Source organism: Hylobates moloch, unplaced genomic scaffold (assembly GCF_009828535.3).
Source record: "Hylobates moloch isolate HMO894 unplaced genomic scaffold, HMol_V3 SCAFFOLD_2, whole genome shotgun sequence".
In the NCBI taxonomy this organism is placed as follows: domain Eukaryota; kingdom Metazoa; phylum Chordata; class Mammalia; order Primates; family Hylobatidae; genus Hylobates; species Hylobates moloch.
Window position 1 is genome coordinate 29796039 of NW_026652277.1, and position 21943 is coordinate 29817981.

Genomic DNA, 21943 nt, shown 5'->3' on the forward strand with positions numbered 1-21943 from the left:
TGAACCAGGGAGGCAGAGGTTGCAGTGAGCCAAGAATGTGCCACTGCAGTCTAGCCTGGGCGACAGAGCAAGACTCCGTTTCAAAAAAAAAATCTAAAGCCTTATGTATGGTTTTCTTTATGTTGCAAGGCTTCTGCTGAAGTCTAGCGCAGGGGGTCTTTATGGCTTCCCTAGGCCACACTGGAAGAAGAATTGTCTTGGGCCACACATAAATACACTAACACTAATGGTAGCTAATGAGCTAAAAAAAAAAAAAAATTCATAATGTTTTAAGAAAGTTTACAGATTTGCATTGAGTGGCATTCAAAGCCATCCTGTTGGGCAAGCTTGATCTTGAAGGTTTTAATTTTTTTGTTGTTACAAGGTTTCGCTCTATCGCCCAGGCTGTAGTGCAGTGGTCAGATCATAGCTCATTGCAGCCTCTAACTTCGGCTTAAGGGATCCTTCTGCCTCAGCCTTCCAAGTGTCTGGGTTTACAGGTGTGTGCTACCACACTCAACTAATTTTAAAAAATTTTGTGTGTATGTAGATGGAGTCCCATTATATCGCCCAGGCTGGATAGTTGTTTTTATTATGTCTAAAAGATTTGAAGGGTAAGAGGAGAAAATTTCACTCCCTTGAAATAACTTTCTTGCTATGACTTTGTTTCATATTTTGGCTGAAGTCAAAATGTCCGAAGTCGTGCACTTGCTGATTGGATAATGTGTGTGATATCTTAATAACATGCCTCATTATTTACAGTTCTACACTTAACAACATATAATAACGAACTGCTCATGGTCCAGTATTTCATTGTGTATGACAGTGTAACAGCCAGTTATAATAAATACTTTCTGTTTTTCCCCTTGGTATTTTTATTTTACAGTGAGAAAAGGAATTTTTTGAAGCAATCTTTCATTCTCTGGACTGTATACATTTAGTGTTTGTTCTTCACTAAAAAAGAATAACTATCAGTAATAGAGTTGACCAAAATCTAGATTAAATAATTTTCTATCATTATAACCTGTTCAAAATTGTTAAAGTAAAATTTACGACGGAAATTCTACAAAAATGTTTAGATACAGGTTCATGTTTTTGAGCTAGGGCAGTACAGAAGATGGTACATACAAAGTGATGTTTAAAAGGTTGATGGGATTTCCTTTAGAGAGCTTTAAGTTTGGAGGTAAACCCTGGAGCTTTTTTATCCTGAAGATGATGGAACTTGAATATCCTTGTCCTCTGGACTATTCTGTTAGCTGTTATCTTTAATCTCTGTGGATCTAATATAGAAGCACCCTTGGGTACAACTAGATACCCTAGTTGAGGTAGGGGTAGGTTGGAAGTGGGGTACATTAGGAAAAGAAAATCTGGAAAAGGCCATTACCTATTCGCTTCTTCTCTTAGAGGATCTGTCATCTTGACAAGGGCAAGACTTGCTGTGTTGAGTTCATTTTTCCCCTTGGTATTTAAAAGTGAGAAACGGAAAGAATTTTTTTAAAGCAACTTTACATTCTCTGGACTGTATAAATTTAATGTTTGTGATTGTTGTGCGTTAAGAATAAGACCTCCAAGCAGTTTTTCTTTAAAGAATTTAAAAAAAATACATACCTCAATTTAAAGGCATAACATAGTAAAATGCTCAAGTGCCAAATGTACAGTTCCAGGTAACCACCACCCACATCAATATATAGAATGTTCAACAGAGGCGTTTTAAAAAAGTGACCCTTCCAACCACATCCACCACCATTACTACTATTCTGTATTGCTGTGCATGTTTTTGACCCTCACATATAAGTAATTTTATAGTATGTAATTTTTTATGGCTGGCTTCCTTCCTCTTAGCAGTTTATGTGAATAGCTGGTTTGCTATTTTCAAGTAGAAAAAATGTAGTGAATGCAAGTCTATATGGATAAAACTTTTTTGGGAGGCCTTGAAATTCAGAGAACAGGTGTGGATCATATATTAGGTATTCTGATGCATTACATGAGCTATGCAAATGTATAAAAGGAGATAATTCCTAACTCCACCAATTTAAAAATCCTTATTATCCACTTAAAAGGAATATTTTCTTAAATTCCCTTTACTTAAAAGTTAAATCCTGTTTTCATTTATATTTGTATTTCATTTCCACAACCCTGCCTTCTTGGCTGCAGATGAAACATGGTCTAAAGATAATATTGCTCTAAATAGATGTAATAGGCTTATCTGACCACCTTATGAGATAGTGTTTTTAGATTCCATCTTTAAAAGACATAAAGAAACTGTGGCCAGAAAAGTCAGGATAAAGTAAACATGTAAATACGGTTAAAGGAGTCATTATTTACTTTCAGGCACTTGAGCGAGGATCACTAATCCTCTGCCTGTCCTAGCTAGGCCCAAGACTTTTATTTCTTTCATGCTTTTTTTCCCATTAGGTCATCCAGTGCCCCAAATTCAAATATGATCATTAAGATATAGGCCGGGCGCAGTGGCTCACGCTTGTAATCCCAGCACTTTGGGAGGCCGAGGCGGGCAGATCACGAGGTCAGGAGATCGAGACCATCCTGGCTAACACAGTGAAACCCCGTCTCTACTAAAAATACAAAAAATTAGCCGGGCGAGGTGGCGGGCGCCTGTAGTCCCAGCTACTGGGGAGGCTGAGGCAGGAGAATGGCGTGAACCCCCAGGGGGTGGAGCATGCAGTGAGCCGAGATCGCGCCACTGCACTCCAGCCTGGGCGACAGCGAGACTCTGTCTCAAAAAAAAAAAAAAAAAAAAAAGACTGTAGACTCTTGGAGCCACACTGTTTGGACTACAGTTCTGATTCTACTAGGATAAATTATATAACCTGTAAAAATGTAGGTAATACCTACATGTTAAGGTTGTGTTGTGTATATTCACTGAATTAAGACATAGATAGCAATTAAAACAGTACCTGGCACATAAACATGCATAGTCAGTATGATATTTCATCATCATCATTTTTTTTTTACCTCATTATCAACTCATCTTTTTTTATTATTAGCTGCACCTTGTTTTTTCACAGTGGTTGGTCTAGATCTACATGATCAATGTAATTATGTAATGTGTCAATACTAATAACATGGCTATTGAGTATGTAAGATTGTTACTAATATAAAATGCTTAAGGAACCCCATGCAGATTTCTGGAGCTCTTTCTCTAGATGTGGTTTGTTTGACCCCTCCAAGTCTCATATTGAAATTTGATCCCAGCTGGGCATGGTGACTCACACCTGTAATCCCAGCACTTTGGGAGGCTGAGCCGGGCAGATCACTTGAGACCAGGAGTTCAAGACCAGTCTGGCCAACATGGTGAAACCCCATCTCTACTAAAAATACAAAAATTAGCCAGATGTGGTGGCACACACCTGTAACCCCAGCTACTCAGGTGGCTGAGGCATGAGAATCACTTGAACCCAGGAGATGGAGGTTGCAGTGAGCTGAGATTGTACCACTGCAACCAGCTTGGGTCACAGACTGAGACTGTCTCAAAAAAGAAAAAGAAATTTGATCCCCAATGTTGTTGGTAGGGCCTAGTGGGAGGTGTTTGGTCATAGGGGTGGTTCCCTCCTGAATGGTTTGGTATAGTCCTTGTGATAATTAGTTCTTACTCTGTTCGCTCCTGTGAGAGGCAGTTGTTAAAAAGAGCCTGGGGCCGGTCTCGGTGGCTCACGCCTATAATCCTAGCACTTTGGGAGGCCAAGGTGGGTGGATCACCTGAGGTCAGGAGTTCGAGACCAGACTGACCAACATAGTGAAACCCTGTCTCTACTAAAAATACAAAAATTAGCTGGGTGTGGTGGCACACACCTGTAATCCCAGCTACTTGGGAGGCTGAGGCAGGAGACTCACTTGAACCTGGGAGACGGAGGTTGAGCCAAGATCGTGCCACTGCACTCCAGCATGGACTATAGAGTGAGACTCTGTCTCAAAAAAAGAAACAAAACAAAACAAAACAAAAATACAAAGAAGCCTGGGCATACCCATACCCCTCATTTCTGGCCTTTCTCTCTCACCATGTGAACTGTGTATTCATGGGCTCCTCTTGCCTTCTGCCCTCAGTGTAAGCAGTCTGAAGATTTCACAAGAAGCAGATACTGGCCTCATGCTTCTTGTACAGCCTGCAGAACCATGAGCCAAATAAACCTCTTATTTAAATAAATGACCCAACCTCAGGTATTCCTTTATAGCAACCCAAACAGACTGAGACACATACTACAAAAGTTAAATGTACTGGACTTCTTAACAGTAGCTCTGGAAGTTAAAGGGCAATTCTTAAAATATCTGAAGAAAAATTACCTATAATTTAGAATTCTATACCAATCCAAACCAAGAACCCATTATGAAACTACAATAAACTCATTTTCAAACCTAAAAGGTTTAAAAATACACAATTTACGCATTCTCTTCTCAAAAAGCTAATAGAGGATGTGTTCCACCTAAATGAGGAATAAACTAAGAAAAAGTAGGACATTTGATCAAGGTATAAGAAACCCAAAATAAGAGAAAGGTAAAAGGAATCACAGATTGATGGATTGGAAAAGTAGATGAAATTAATGGAACAATTAATATGCTTTAACAAATTAAGAGGATACTTACAGTGGACTATAGGTTGGGGTTAAATTAATGATTATCATATGAGAAACTAATCAATTTTTTTAAAAAAAGAATTATTATTAAATGTCTATTCAACATTTTAAAGAGATAAACAAATTTTTTTTATTAGAACATTTTGATTTTGGTGTTTGGTGTTCTTACTTCCCCTTTGTGTATGAGGAACTACATTTGGAACTGCCTTGCCTTAACCCCACAGTTTTAAGAGGAAGTCCAGCAAACTAGAAATAAATGGAAAACTAAAGAAACAAAACTGGGATCTATAAATCAATAACATGGCGAAATTATTTTGAAATCACCTTCCATAATACTTTGTGGTACTAAAAACTAGCAGTATATAGAATTATCTATGTAGCTAAGGTGGGAGGATCACCTCAGGCCAGGAGTTTAAGGTTACAGTGAGGTATAGTTATGCCTCTGCACCCCAGCCTGAGCAACAGAGTGAGACCCTGTCAGTCAATCCATAATAAATAAATAAACAAGCAAACACATGATAGAATAGAGTAAGCTCTGAAGAAAGCTTTTCTTTCCTATAATTCTATAAGTGTATACTGATATACCACTTTTGCAGTCATTGACTAGACAAAGATTATGCTTACAAAGCAAATATATGATATACATAATTGTATATGCATATGTGCATAATTAAAAGCTTAATTCCACAGATCTTTGAAGTTTCTTTTTTCTGTTTTGGAAGCCATCTTTTTTGCCTTAGAAATTTCATGGTTACTGTAATCTGCAAATATAGTCATTAAATAATAAAATAACAAGGCAGATTCTTGTTTACCTCAGAACTTTGTGGAACTAGCTACTCCAAGCACTGGTGAACTAGGCATTAAGAAGGAACCTGTATAATGCTTTCCGATATTGTAGTTGTGCACAGAATAAATGTGAGTTTAATAATGTTACCTTATATATTTAACTGTTTGTATTTTGCCTCTGAGCTACTAAACTCAGAGATAGCATTCTGTGTGAAATAATACTATTCAGATTAAAGGCACCCTGACTGACATCAGCAAGTTGGTGGATTTAGTAGGTTCCGGCCCTCAAACCCATGCAGAAATACTAAATACCGTTTTGGGAGCCTGGGAGACCTGCTAAGAGGTTCCAGCACCCCAGTAGAATGAAAAACTCAAGAATAGACACATTGAAGAGGGTAAGAAAAACAGTTTCACTTTACCTACATCCTTCTCCTCCAAGGCAGCAGAGTTCAGTGCCAAGAGAGGCCCTTTTGGCCCATGAGTTCTCCCAGGAAGGAAAGTAAGAGTCAAGTGAGTGCCCAGCTTCCCTAGCCTTGCGTGGTGCCGCCCAAAAGGCTCACTTCTGTTTTTCCCTATCCAGAATACTGAGGGACTCTTCACAGATGAATAGTCTAGGAATATCTAGGAGAAGAGAAAAGAAGCAGAGGCTTATAGCAACCAACACATGATTCTTCAGAGCTAGATGTGGAGTCTGCTAACTGGCTTGCAGACTCCACCATAGGCTCACCCATGAGCCCTACAGGACACTTCACCTGCAGAACCCCTCAACTGACAAGTACACCCAACACTCCATGCACCCACCCACTAGCCAGCAGCCCAACCTCCCCTATAGATAGTGTATGTAGGCCCCAGCAGATAGCACACAGATATCAGCAACTGGCTCCTGCTGGATTGGAAGAAGGCACACTACCTTGAACACTCTGGGGCACTGCACTAGAGAAAATAAAAGGAGGTTCTCAGCACATAGTCTAGCTTTGTGAGACGGAAAGAAAGCACACAATCCTAAGACTTCCCCTCCCAAGACAGAACAAGAGGAATGGAATGGGCATATCATAGGAAAGGTCTGAGAGACCTTCAGAATCTCTAGTCAGGCTGACTGGTGATCATCTTTCCCTTCTGAAGCTAGTCAGTAAAGACTGGAGGAAGTGACTGTTCAAATGCAAAGGTAGAAGGCAAGGCTTAAAGGAACACACACACACACACACACACAAACACACACACACACACACACGAAAACATGACAGCCAAAGGAACAAATTAAAGTTCTAGCAGTTGACCCCAAAGAAGCAGAGACCTATAAATTACCTGATAAAGAATTCAGAACACTCACCTTGAATCTCAGTGAGCTAAACGAAATCAGGAAAACAATACATGAACAAATGAGAATTTCAACAAAGAAACCATTAAAAAATCTAATTCTGGCTGGGCGCGGTGGCTCACGCCTATAATCCCAGCACGTTGAGAGGCTGAGGCGGGTGGATCATGAGGTTAGGAGATTGAGACCATCCTGGCTAACACGGTGAAACACCGTCTCTAATAAAATTACAAAAAAAATTAGCCGGGAGTGGTGGTGGGTGCCTGTAGTCCCAGCTACTCAGGAGGCTGAGGCAGGAGAATGGTGTGAACCTGGGAGGCGGAGCTTGCAGTGAGCTGAGATCGCGCCACTGCACTCCAGCCTGGGCAACAGAGCGAGACTCCATCTCAAAAAAAAATCAAATTCTGAAACTAAAGAACACAGTAACTGAACTGAAAAATTCAAAAGTGAGCTTCAGTGGCAGATTCAATCAAGCAGAAGGAAGAATCAATGAACTTGAAGACAGATAATTTTATATTATCCAGTCAAAGGAACAAAAAGAAAAAATAATGAAGTAAGCCTACAGGACTCTAAACCAATATGCGCATTATAGAAGTGGTAGAGCAAGCAGAGAACGAGAAAGGAGGCAGATTGCTTTTTTAAAGAAATAATAGCAGAAAACTGCCCAAATCTGGGGAGGAAAATGAACATCCAGATCCACAATTCCCAAAGAATTCCATGTAGATTAAACATAAAGGTGTCTTCACTGATCTTTTTGTGGTTCATAAGCATGGTGATTGGGTTTTCATGCCATTGTGTAAGATGTGCCTTTCTCAGACCTTGCTAAAACACTGGCACATTACCTGTCCGATATGAAAATTTTTTCACTGAGACACATTATAATCAAATTGTCAAAAGTTAATGACAAAGAATTTTGAAAGCAGCAGAGGAAAGCAATTTGTCACGTACAAGGGAGCTCCTATAAGACTTTCAGCGGGTTTTTCAGCAAACCTTGCAAGCCAGAAGAGAATGGGATGATATACTCAAAATACTGAAAGAAAAAAAGCCTCCTAACTAAGAATAATTTACCCACAAAGCTGTCATTCAGAAAAGGAAAGATAAAGACTTTTCCAGAAAAAAAAAAGCTGAGGGAGTTCATCACTAGACCTGCCTCAAAAGAAATGCTAAAACTGAAACTAAAGTTGAAGTACTTCAAGTGGAAACTAAAGGATGTTAATTAGCAACATGAAAACGTGAAAGTATGAAACTCCCTGGTAAAGGGAAGTATAGAGTTATGTTCAGAATACTCTAATACTGTAATGTAATGGTGGTACATAAAATCATTTTTAACTCTGAGTTAAAAGTATTACAAATAACTATAGCTACAGTAATTTGTTAATTGATGCACAATAAAAAAATGTAAATTTTGACATCAATAACAATGTGAGAGAGGATAGATGAGTTAAAGTGTTGAGTTTTTGTATGAGATCTAAGTTGTTATTAGCATAAATGATTAGAATGTATCCCCAAACTATTTGTATTATATACAATATATACAGCTTTACATGTCAATCATACCTTAATAAAGTAGTTATTTTTTTAAATTAACATGCTCTTTCCAGAACCATTACTTTATAGTGAGTAACTTGGAAGCTTTTACTACATTATTAATGGATATAAATAGAATATTTTTTTAAGTTGAAAATGAACTCACCTTGTGTCGTTTCTGAACATCTTCATTTGATACTCCTAGAGATGCCAAACCTATTTCTTGTAAAAATTGAGCAAGGAAATACCAGGATCCACAAGCAGTGGAACATGTCCCAAGAGTTCATCATACGTGTCTCTGAAAAGAAAAACATCACAAAGAACCATTATACAAGAAGCCTTAAACTACCACTGGTGGTAGAACAAAACTTAAAATCTCAAATATAACCTTGTTACTATAATAAAAATACTTTTAAGTCTGAATTTCAGATTCATCTTATCAGCATTTTGAGCTGTATGATAACACACTATTTTAATAAAATAGCCACTACTATTTTCAAGTGCTTACTATATGCCAAATCATGGTGTTTTATTATGTACATTATGTGTTTTAATTCTCAAGACAAACTTAAAGAATCAAAGTAACTTATTAGTGCAAGATCCTATAGAGCAGACCACTGCCTCTTTTTGTCAATCAATTTTTATTGGAATATGGATACACTAACAAAAGAGATTAAAGGCATCCAATAATAACTTGGTAATGGCTGATCTTTTAAGAAAATACAGGCTGGGTGCAGTGGCTCATGCCTATAATCCCATCATTTTGGTAGGCCGAGGTGGGTGGATCACGAGGTCAGGAGTTCGAGATCAGCCTGGCCAACATGGTGAAACCTTGTCTCTACTAAATACAAAAAAATTAGCCAGGCGTGGTGGTGCACGCCTGTAATCCTAGCTACTCAGGAGGCTGAGGCAGGAGAATTGCTTGAACCTGGAAGGCAGAGGTTGTAATAAGCTAAGATCGCGCCACTGCACTCCAGCCTAGGTGAGGGAGTGATACTCCCTCACACACACACACACAAAATAAAACTGAATTAAAAAATACATATATATGTTACAGAAATCTGGAAATAAACAATTTAAGAATATAAATAAAACTAAATACAGTAGATGCATTTCCTGTTCCTGTGTGTCATGTTAACTTTAAAAAGAAACAACATATTCAACATGTTATGGCTATTAGCATCTTTTCAGCCACATTTCCGTTTGCTCTCATAATTTTTATGCATATTGTGTTTTTTCCTACTTTTGATTAACACACTGTGTTTGATACATGATTTCTTTATATTAGAAACTTTAAATTCCACTCAATAATTTCTTTTTTTTTTTTTTTTTTTGAGACAGAGTCTTGCTCTGTCGCCCAGGCTGGAGTGCAGTGGCGCGATCTCGGCTCACTGCAAGCTCCGCCTCCCGGGTTCACGCCATTCTCCTGCCTCAACCTCTCCGAGTAGCTGGGACTACAGGCGCCCGCCACCACGCCCGGCTAATTTTTTGTATTTTTAGTAGAGACAGGGTTTCACTGTGGTCTCTATCTCCTGACCTCGTGATCCACCCGCCTCAGCCTCCCAAAGTGCTGGGATTACAAGCGTGAGCCACCGCGCCCGGCCCACTCAATAATTTCTAATGTGAAATTTTCTTAGGTATTAGCAAACCTATTCAAAGTAATTTTATTTGCTACCATAGTATAGCCCTTTATTATTTTATGTTTGGGCCATAGCAACAGTCTACCAGATATGTGACCTCTACCCTCCAACTTTAAAATATTCTATACAAAGCTTTAAGAATAGTTTTTCTAAATGAAGTTTTTTCAAAGACTTTTTAAAGAATAGCTTTAAATTTACAGAAGAATAGGGCAGAAAATACAGATTCCCATATGTCACCCTCTAACCCAACACACACCATTTCTCCTATTAATATCCTCCATTAGTGTGGTACATTTGTCACAACTGATGACCCAGTACTGCTACATTATTAACTAAAATCCATAGTTAACATTAGGGGTCACTCTGTGCTGTATAGTTGTATCAATTTTGACAACTGCATAGTGTCATGTATCCACCATAATAGTAGCATACGTAATCATTTTATTACCCTATAAATGCCCTATGCTCTACCTATTTACCCCTACCAACTCATACCCCTGGGTAACCAATTATCTTTTGTCTCTGTAGTTTTGCCTTCTAAATAAAAATTTTCATGATATTTAAAACCTCAATCTCTGGAGTAGGGCCATATGTGTGAATGAAAAAAGCAAATTGTAGAAAGTATGTATAGTATCCTATTTATAAATTTTAAAAATTACATGTATTTGATTATACATAGAACATTTCTGGAAGGATACCTAGAAAAATAACTTATGAGGAAAGGAGGAGAGACAGTGGATGAGGCCTTTTACTTTCTACTGTCCTATTTTGTTTGAATTTCTTTCCATATACGAATATTATAATTTAAAATAGTTTAATTATCAACCTAAAAATATCTCTGGATAAAAAGTTTTTTTTCAAAGCATGAAAGCACGAGAAAGCACAAAGGAAAAGTTTTCTAGAGATTTTAACTGCACAAAAATATTAAAATTCTGTATCTCAAAAGCATCATAAGATCCGATCCACCTGCTATTTATCTATGATGTTCTTTATTTTTTAATTATTTATTTATTATTATTTTTGAGACAGTCTTGCTCTGTTGCCCAGACAGGAGTGCAGTGGCACAATCTCAGCTTACTGCAGCCTCTGCCTCCCAATTTCAAGAAATTTTCGGTGCCTCAGCCTTCCGAGTAGCTGGGATCACAGGCTTGCGCCACCATGTCTGGCTAATTTTTGTATTTTTAGTAGAGACAGGGTTTTGCCATGTTGGCGAGGCTGGTCTTGAACTCCTGGCCTTAAGTGATTTGCCTGCCTAGGCCTCTCACAGTGCTGGGAGTACAGGCATGAGCCACCATGCCCAGCTATGATCCTTATTTTAGCTCATACTTTTCCACACCTAATAATCTCACATGGCTTTATGATTTCCTGTTCACTCTTCACATATTACCAACCTTACTGCAGCCCTGCATCTCTGTGGCTCCTATTTTAGAATGGGTTTCATTTTTAAATGGCAACCCTTTTATCAGTCCCTATCTACCTACTCTGCATTGTTTTGGTAGTAAATATTACCTTCTAAAATTGTTTATTATTATTTGTATGTTTTTGTCTCTATCCCCTTGCCATGTCCCACATGAACAAAATTATTCACCTATCTTGTTGACTGATGAAACCTTAGTACCTGACACTTGGTAGGTGTTCAGTAAAAAACTACTGAATGGACTGGGCACAGTGGCTCATGCTTATAATCACAGCACTTTAGGAGGCCAAGGCAGGATGATTGCTTGAGGCCAGGTGTTTGAAGCAGCCTGGGAAACGTTGCAAGACCTCGTCTCTATAAACAATATTCTAAAATTAGGTGGGTGTGGTGGCACACACCTGTAATCCCAGCTAGCAAGGAGGCTGAGGCAGGAGGATTGCTTGAGCCCAAGAGTTCAAGGCTGCATGAAGTGAACTATGATTTCTCCAGCTTGGGCAACAGAGTGAGACCGTATATCTTTACAAATTGTGTTGAATGAATAATTGAGTTATTAAAAGTATTGGCATATCCTATTATTCTACTTCTGTTGGTATATGTTGTAGAATTTGTTGTGTTTGATAGTGATCATACTCCTCAGGTGTCTAGATACTTTGGTTCACAAGCCATGTTCTCCTAGTGTTATCTACTACCCCTTCTAATAATGGATACAAAGGTAGAGCAAAATGGCAGACCCTAGTTTTTATCCCTTCCCACAAGTTTAAGGAGCAGAAAGCAAGAGCTCTAGGCAACCACAGAACTGATGGTCTCTCTTTGCTACTGTTTCTCTAGTAAGGATCTGTGTTGAGATCCACAGTCCAGCAGCAGAAGGCTGTTATAATTTATCAAAATTCTGGCAGCAGGGAAGGAGTGGAGGGGTGAATGCCCCAATATTCTATAGTATCTGGCAGCCCCACTTTTTCATTGGCAACTCACTTCAATTAGGTCCTTTATCTAATCCTACAGGAAGCCTGATTTGTTGCTGGTGATTTCTGTAGCAATCAGTAGTTTGGCACTGATTGTCCCAAAGCAAAGTGGGGCATGGCGAAACAGTATTTCAGAACTTACTCCTAACACTAACTATGGTTTCCTCTAAGTTTTTCATCTTATTCCTCAAGCTTTTGCTTCCTTCTTGTTTCTGTTGTTACTCAGGGTTGATTTGGAGGGAGGAAGACAATAGCCTTTATTAGTTTTTCATTTTTTCAGGAACCATATGTAAGAAACTCACTTTAAATATAAAGACATAGATAGGTTAAAAGTAAATAAAGAAAGATCTGCCATGCTAAAACTAATAGAAAGCTGGAGTTGCTATATTGTCAGACAAAGGAGATTTTAGAAAAAGGAAAACTGTCAGGGATAGAGAGAAGCATTACATAAGTATAAAGAGGTAAATTCTCCAAAAAGAATTAACAATCTTAACATATATGCACCTAACAGCATTAAAATGTGTAAGGCAAAAACTGATAGAACCACAAAGAGAAATAGACAAATCCAGTATCACAGAGACTTCAATATCTCTCTTTCAATAATTCATCCAGCAGGCAGAAAATCAGTAAAAATTGAACTGTAGTATCATTAATCTACTGGATCTAGTTGACATTTATAGAATACTTCATGTAAGAACAGCAGAATATACATTATCTTTAAAAAATATACACATTTGTCAATATAAAAATAACCTTTGTTTGCAAAAAAAATCTAAACGAAATTAACAGATACACAACAAATTTAGAAAAATATTTGCAAGGAGGTTTAATCAGGGAACTCAGAAATTCACATCAAGGAAACAAGCAATTCAACAGAAGAATGGATGGGCAAATAATATGAATTCAGAGAATAATAAATCCAAATGTGAAAAGCAGCTCAGAATCAGGAGAAATCAGGAAAATGCAAATTAAAATAATAAGATGCCAGTTAGTTCTAACAGACTGACAAACAATTTTTTTTAATTCAACTAACATTTACTGAGTGCCTAATATGGGACAGACACTGAGCTAAGCACACCTCTAATTTAGTGTTCAGAAAGTACTGTGAAATGGATCTTATCCCTTTTATTCAACTGATGAAAGGATCATAAAACTCACAGTACGGGAAATTGAATTCACTGTATAGGAGCTATTTTTCTTTTTGAATAGATAGTTCATTCAAATAGTGTATGTGTAGAGAGAGAGTGAGATGTTTTGAGTTTCAGTCTCCCCTGTGATCTCCTGTTCACCAATTTCTCATAACACCACCACCTATCCCATTAATACTTTTATTAGTTTTTTGCGTACCTTCCCAGAGATTTTACAGAAAAATACAAATTTATATTATTCTCCATTTTAAAAATAAAGGTAACAATATATACACTGTCCTACATATATTAGTTTACAATATATCTTAGAATTATTTATGTAACTCCATAATGAGATTCCTTATCTTTTAATGGCTGCTTAGTATTCCACTACATGAATGCCAGAATTTATTTTACTAGCCCTTATGATGGACATGGGCATTGTTTTCAGTCTTCGGCTTTTAAAACAGTATCATTGAATAATAATGTACATAATTTTGTCTCACATGTTCAAGATATCTGCTGGATAAATTCACAGAAAAGAGATTGCTAAGTTAAAGATGGGTGTGTTTGTGTGTGTGTGTAATTTTGACAGATATTGCCAAATTTGTCTCCATAGGTGCTGTATAAACAGATAAGAGTGCCCCCACAGCATTGTTACTAGAGTATGTTATTCAAACTGTTGGATTTGGGACTAATAAGCAGAAATGTTTAATCTCAGTAAAGTTTTACTATGCATTTCTCTTGTCACAAGTGAGGTGAAACATCTTCTCAGACTGGGAAAAATGTTAAATGACCAACAGCAACTATGGCTGGTGAGGGGTCCAAGTAAAAGGGTATTGTTATAGATAGCTGGCATAAATGTGAAATTTTTCAACCTATTTGTAAAACAGTCTGGCAACCTGTATTAAAATTTTTTAAGCTACAAATATCTTTTGTCCTTGCTATACCATTCTTGGGAATCTGTTCTATAGAAATAAAATACATAAGGTTATATTCACAAAAATATTCATAGTGGAAAAAAGGGTAACAAAATGAAAGCTAATCAGTAGGAAAACAGCAGAATGAATTACAACTCCTGCATCCTATAAAATATTATACAGCTATCAAAAGGAATTAATTCAAGTTGTATGAGTTGTCATTTCCAGATATTGCTAAATGAGAAAAAGATGGAGAAAAGTGTAGGATCTCAATCTGTAAAACAAAATACATCAATACCTATAGAGATGTTTACATATTTGTGTGTGCACATACAGATATTTGTATTTGTAGATGTATATATATACATGAACATATATATACGAGGGAATGTGAAAAACACATATTACTTGGGATTGCAGGTTTGCTTGCTCTCAGGTCAAAATAGTAATGACATAAGATGTAAATTTCTTTTTCTCATAGTCCAAAGATAATCAGTTCAGGACTGATAGAGCAGCTCTGGATATTAGGTACTCAAGCTACTTTTAGCTTTTTAATCTGATCTACTCAATATGTGGCTTCCATTTCATGGCCTAAGATGGTAGTTCCAGCTCCTGCCATGATACATTTGAGAATAGGAAATAGTAAAAGAGTATACCTCTTCTAAGGGCATATCACAGAAGTTGGAGCCATCATTTCCACTTATGACCCATGGGCCAAAATCTAGTTACATGGCCACACTTTCAAGAGTTAGGAAATTATAGTCACTATCTGTGTAGCAATGTACCCAGCTAACATATGGGGGTTCTGCCGGGCACGGTGGCTCACGCCTGTAATCCCAGCACTTTGGGAGGCTGAGGCGGGTGGATCACCTGAGGTCAGGAGTTCGAGACCAGCCTGACCAATACGGTGAAACCCTGTCTCTACTAAAAATACAAAAATATTAGCCGGGTGTGGTGGCGCGCACCTGTAGTCCCAGCTACTCGGGAGGCTGAGACAGGAGAATTGCTTGAACCCAGGCAGCGGAGGTTGCAGTGAGCCGATATCACACCATTGCACTCCAGCCTGGGCGACAGAGCAAGACTCCATCTCAAAAAAAAAAAAAACAAAACAAAACAAAACCAAAAAACATATGGGGGTTCTAATATTAAAGGAAGGAGAGGATAAAGGACATTGGGAAATAATAGTATTCTCTGCCACAACAGAGTAAATTAATAGGTGAGCTAGGTAATGGAAAAGGGATTCTGTTTCCTACAAGTTATCTACTTCTGCATTACACATGCATTCCAAAACAGTGGCTTAAAACAACATGATTTATTATCTCTCACCACACTGTGATTTGGCCAGAAAGTTCTGTTAGTCTCCCCTGTGTTCACTCCTGTGGCTGCCTTTACACTGTCTTTCACTCCCAGACTTATAACATAGTGGTCTCAGTGCAGTGTTCCAAACGGTGGAAAAAGAAGCTGTGAAGCTTCTCTAGACCTAGTCTAAGAAGTTGTACAAAGTCACATCTATTTGCATTCTACGGTCAAAGCAAGTCACAAAGATAGCTAGATTCAAGGGGTAAGGAAATAAACCCTTTGATGGGAAAAGTGGCAAAAGCACATTGCAAAGATGCATGAACAAAGTAGGCATGATTTATTGAGGGCAAATATTGTAACAATCTCACAAATTACACATTTTATGTATCTTTAAATTTTTATTTCAATAGTTTGTGGGGAACAGGTGGGTTTTGGTTACATGGATAAGTTCTTTAGTGATGATTTCGGAGATTCTGGTGCACCTGTCACCTGAGCAATGTACACTGTAGCCAATGTGTAGTCTTTTATCCCTCACCCCCCCTCACCCTCCCCCAACAAAGTTCCCAAAGTCCACTATATCATTCTTAAGCCTTTGCATCTTCATAGCTTAGCTCCCACTTATAAGTGAGAACATATGATGTTTGGTTTTCCATTCCTGAGTTACTTCACTTAGAATAATGGTCTCCAACTCCATCCAAGTTGCTGTGAATGCCATTATTTCATTTCTTTTTATGGCTGAGTAGTATTCCGTGGTATAAAAGCTATATATTTATATTTAATATATGTATATAAATTTTCATATTTGTTCACAAAGAAATATAAGTAAAATTGGTTAAATTTGTGGTGGGTAGATACAAGTCTGACCGAGTCACTCTTCTGCTCTTTATTGCCACACAGATTAAAGTCCAAGTTCCTTAGCCTATACTATTTCCACTATATTACACTACCTCCCAGAGAACATGGTATAAAAACCAGGAAGAAAGAGAAATTGTTTCTGGCTGAAATGGTTGGGAAAGGCTTCATGTAAGGTGTGGGATCTGAACTGGAAGAAATATTTGAATTGATAGAGAGGGGCAAGGCGGTAAACCCTAAATCATAATCTTTTAAGGACCACCCTTTTAAAAAATTGAAATATAGCATATATGCAAAAATGAGTGATTTATCATAAAGAATGTCCCTGTATCCAGCACCCAGGAAATAGAAACCTTCTTATGAGAGCTCCCAGTAACTATCCTGTCACTTTTCCCCAAATGTAACCACTCTTCTAATTTCTAACCATACATCATTTTTGCCTAGTTTTGAATCTTACATGAATGAAATTATGTAATGTGTATTTTCACCATTATATTTCTGAAAATGATCTGTGGTGTTTATAGTTTGTTCATACTCACTTCTATATTCTATTAAATGGATAAAATATATTTATCCATTTTATTGTTGATATTTCAGTGGGCTGTTTCCACTTTAAAGCTATTAACCAATTATGGTGCATTCTTCTGTATGTCTCTTCACATGCAAGTGAAGACATTTCTGTTGAGTATATACTTAGGTACTTAGGATTAAAGTTGCTTAGTCATTGATGTATTTTCAAATTTTGTAAAGAATGACAGTTTTGCAAAGTTTATGGAAACTTTACCCAATCCCTGTCCCCCGTCCCCCGTCACTGCCCCACAACAGTGTGTCAAAGTTTCACTTTCTCCACACTGTGGTCAACACGTGGTATTGTCAATCTTTTTAATTTGGTCATTCTGATGGGAATGTAGTGGTATCTCATTTTGACATTAACCTTTTACTTGATGACCATTGAAGTTGAGCACCATTTTATGGTACTTAACATTCGGAGATGTTTTTGTTTTTGACAAAAATGGCCTTCAGAGACATTTCGGAGATCTTTTCTGTAGTGCCTGTTTAAGTCACTTGCCCATATTTCTGTTGGGTTGTCATTCTTTTTCTTACTGATTTTTAGGAATCATTTATATATTCTGGATATGAGTTCTTGGTCAAATATATGTGTGGCCAGTATCTTGTCTTACATTGTGGTTAGTCTTTTTGTAATGGTGCCTTGATAAACAGAATTTTTAATGTAATACATTTTACCAGTATTTTTCCTTTTTTTTTTTTTTTTTTGAGACAGGGGTCTCACTGTGTCACCCAAGCTGCAGTGTAGTGGCACAACCAGGGCTCACTGCAGCCTCAACCTCCTGGGCTCAGGCGATCCTCCTACCTTAGCCTCCCAAGTAGCAGGGACTACAGGTGTGTGCCACCACACCCAGCCAGTTTTTTTTGTAGAAATGGGATTTTGCCATGTTGTCCCGGCTAGTTTCAAACTCCTGGGCTCAAGCCATCCTCTTGGCTCAGCTTCTCAAAGTGCTGGGATTACATGCATGAGCCACCATGCCCAGCCTTCTTAAATTATTTTTAATCTGTTCTCTATTTCTTCTTAAGACTCCAAAGATATGGTAATTTGCAACAGAAGTATTACAGGAAATGGGCCCTTAAGTAAGATTTTGAGATTGGGTTGGATACACACACACACACACACACACACACACACACACACACACAAAATCAATCGGAGGAATAACCTGGTTGCTACAAGGAAAGAGACTACAGACTACAGGTAATCCACGGCTTACGGTATTTAGTTTTTTTTGAGACAAGGTCTCATTCTGTTGCCCAGACTGGAGTGCAGTGGTGGGACCATAGCTCACTGCAGCCTCAACCTCCTCGGCTCAAGCAATCCTCCTGCCTCTGCCTCCTAAGTAGCTGGGACTATAGGCGTGCACTACCATACCCAGCCATTATTTATTTATTTATTTATTCATTTATGAGATGGTTTCGCTCTTGTCACCCAGGCTTGAGTACAATGGTGTGATCTCGGCTCACTGCATCCTCCGCCTCCCAGGTTCATGTGATTCTCCTGTCTCAGCCTCCCCGGTAACTGGGGATAACAGGCACCCACCACCACACCCAGCTAATTTTTGTATTTTTAGTAGAGACAGAGTTTCACCACGTTGGCAAGGCTGGTCTTGAACTCCTGACCTCAGGTGATCCACCCACCTCGGCCTCCCAAAGTGCTAGGATTACAGGTGTGAGCCACCATGCCCGGCCTATTTTTATTTTTTTGTAGAGACAGAGTCTCACTATATTGCCCAGGCTGGTCTTGAACTCCTGAGCTCCAGTGGTCCTCCTGCCTTTGCCTCCCAAAGTGCTAGGATTACAGGAAGGAGTCACTGCGCCCAGCCAGTTTGCAGTAGTATTATGATTACCAGTAACAACATGAAATCAAGTGAAGCAGGTGAGGAGTGTACCACCATGGTAACCATAATAGTAATTATAAAGATTATAGATCCATCTGGCTTTTCTTATGGTCCGAAACAGAAAGTACTTAACCCGTTTATGCCAGAGGTTGCAATTTTTTGAATTTTTGCATGAGTGAAAAATCAGACCTTGCCGATGACCTTGAGTAGTAGGCTATAAATAATTCCCACATGCTTAGCGTTCCAATAATGGAACACTAGGCATACGTGGGTTAAGGGGCATGGTGGCTAATACCTGTAGTCCCCTATTTGGGAGGCTATGGTGGGAGGATCTCTTGAGGCCAAGAGTTTGAGGCCAGCCTGGGCAACACTGCAAGACCCCATCTCTAAAAAATTTTTTTTTAATTAGCTCGCATGGTGGTGCACACCTGTTGTCCCAGCAACTCAGGAGGCTGCGGCAGGAGGGTTGTCTAAGCCCAGGAGTTTGAGGCTGCAGTGAACTATGATCTTGCTACTGCACTTCAGCCTGGGTGATAGAGTGGGACCCTATCTCTAAAAAAAGAAAAGAAAAATACATAAGAAAAAGAAAAACATAAAAACTACAATTAAATCTGTATGTGGTGACCAGGTGTGGTGGCTCACACCTGTAATCTCAGCACTTTGGGAGGCTGAGGTGGGTGGATCACTTGAGGCCAGGAGTTCAAGGCCAGCCTGGCTAACATGGTAAAACCCCATCTCTATGAAAAAATACAAAAATTAGCTGGGTGTGGTGGCGCATGCCTGTAGTCCTAGCTACTTGGGAGGCTGAGGCATGAGAATCACTTGAACCCGGGAGGTGGAGGTTGCAGTGAGCCTTGATTGCACAATTGCACTCCAGCCTGGATGACAGAGTAAGACACTATCATAAACAACACAAAAAGAAAATGACTGTATGTGGAGCATCAGAACTCCATTACAGGTCTGAAGGAGTTGATTATCTTCTGTAATTACTGGGCAGATGTGGTAGATTTGTAGTATCAATTATATGCTTAATTCTTCCCCTTTCCTATTCTAATGCTGGGACACTGGTGGGGAGAGGGGTCCTAAGACATACGATAGGGACATTTGAGCAGAGAAAAATGAAGCTGAAAACTCTGAACATCCATCTTCCCCTAAATCTCTTTCTGAGGAAACCAGCCTCCTATGCATAGAGGCTTTCAGTGATTGCACTTGGGCAAGCACCTTCACAAGCTGATACATGCTCTCCTCAGAATTTACCAGCTGGGGCGAGGCATGGTAGCTCATGCCTGTAATCCCAGCCCTTTGGGAGGCTGAGGTGGGAGGACTGCTTGAGCCCAGAAGTTCAAGACTAGCCTAGGCAACACAGCAAGGCTCTGTCTCTAAAAAAAAATTTATTTTTAATTAGCCATGCATGGTGGTTTGCGCCTGTAGTCCCAGCTACTCAGAAGGTTGAGGTGGGAGGATCACTTGAGCCCAGGAGTTCAAAGTTGCAATGAGCCATGATCACACCACTGCACTCCAGTCTGAACAAAGCAAGACCCTCCCTGTCTCCAAAAAATAATAATAAAATAAAGAATTTACCCTTACTACCTATTAGTGCCTCCAGTTATATCCCAACATAGCCTAGTCAGAGAAGTATGAGGCCTTCTCTGGAGAGAGAAAGCCTACGTAGGAGAACTAAAGGCCTTGCCATTTTAATCAGCGGGAACTTGGACAGCATATATGAGAATGCATTTAAGGTTAGATGATGGCACATTTATTGGTATGGGTGCACGTACCTAAGAATCAAGAGTTAATATTTTGGCATTAATAATTTGGTAGGATGAGGCTTAAATTCAGTAATAGCCTATAAATAAGATGGCCAAAATGCCAGAAATTCCTGGGCATATTGTAGAGGAGAAAACACAAAGGCTCCTTAGCCATTATTAATTTTCACCATGTCATTAAAGAATGCTATGATGATGGGAGCACCACCATTTCCAAGGAGCCCTGAAGTGGCTGTCTTTATTTGTGAGAGATGATGGTGGTGAACACTGTAGTGGAACCGGGTTTGCTGATCTTAGTGGGAACATTAGAATCCTAAGGCAGTAGAGGCCACATAATGGCATATAAATATCAGAGACAACACGGACACAGTGGCTCATGTCTGTAATCATAGCACTTTGGGAGGCCAACACAGGCAGATCACTTGAGGCCAGGAGTTCGAGACCAGCCTGGCCAACATGGTGAAACCCCATCTCTAGTAAAAATACAAAAATTAGCTGGGTGTGGTGGTGCATGCCTATGGTCTCAGCTACTCAGGAGTGGCTCTGAGGCAAGAGGCAAGAGAATGGCTTGAGCCTGGGAGGTGGAGGTTGCAGTGAGCCGAGATCACGCCACTGCACTCAGCCTGGGCAACAGAGCAAGACTCTGTCTCAAAAAACATAAAAATATAAATAAATAAATATCAGAGACAAAGTAGGCACAATTACCAAAATAAGTCAAAGGAGAGAACGTTAACCAGAGTAGTTTGACCCACAGGGAAAAGTGATAATGGCTAAATGATCATGAGGTCCCTGGAAATATAATAGATTAAGTAACCTACCAAGGTGCTGCTTGACATATATAGGTGGAAAAATTATTGTGTTTTTGTAATAAAATTTGAAGCATCTCATCTAGCTCCCACACTTGGTACTCCTTCACTGATGGAAAGAGACTGGATCCTTTGACGAAAGGGGCAATGCAATCACAGCTGTATACAACGAATTGTTCCCTAATCCAGTGGGGTTCCCAAACTTGTCTGCACATTAGAACACCTTAGGATTCTAAAGCCCAGGCCACAACCCAGACTAATTAAATAGTAATCACGGGGAAGACCCAGGCATCAGTATTTTTTCAAGTTCCCCAGATACTTCCAGTGAGCAGACATGTTGGGGGAATCATTGCCCTAAGCCTTTTCCATAGGGACCAGTGACCATTCAATAGAGAAAGGAAAATATCCAAAATTCTTTTTGTTTTTTGTTTTTGTTTTTCTCTTTTGAGACAAGGTCTTGCTCTGTTGTCACCCAGGCTGGAGTGCAGTGGCACAATCTCAGCTCACTGCAACCTCTACCTCCCGAATAGCTGGGACTACAGGCGTGCAC

At 39.1% G+C, this 21943-nt stretch overlaps 1 protein-coding gene, 1 long non-coding RNA gene and 1 other non-coding gene across 4 annotated transcripts in view; 2 read left to right on the plus strand and 1 right to left on the minus strand.

Moving 5' to 3' along the window:
* The window catches only part of UBE2D3 (ubiquitin conjugating enzyme E2 D3), a 73640-nt gene that overhangs the window by 725 nt on the left and 50972 nt on the right, over positions 1 to 21943 (plus strand). The gene's annotated exons all lie outside the window — the stretch shown is intronic.
* The window catches only part of LOC116483104 (uncharacterized), a 37682-nt gene continuing 16983 nt past the window's right edge, over positions 1245 to 21943 (minus strand). The window contains exons 6-9 of one of the 2 annotated variants that reach the window (XR_009211376.1): positions 8363 to 8494; positions 5774 to 5975; positions 1364 to 1437; positions 1245 to 1259 (exon numbers count right to left, since the gene is read on the minus strand). This is a non-coding gene — a long non-coding RNA (uncharacterized LOC116483104). The remainder of the gene's footprint in view (positions 1260 to 1363; positions 1438 to 5773; positions 5976 to 8362; positions 8495 to 21943) is intronic. The other variant, XR_009211377.1, reaches the window with a different exon arrangement.
* Positions 7418 to 7521, plus strand: LOC116477807 (small nucleolar RNA U13). Its single transcript, XR_004250651.1, has one exon. It is a non-coding gene; the product is annotated as a small nucleolar RNA U13 (small nucleolar RNA).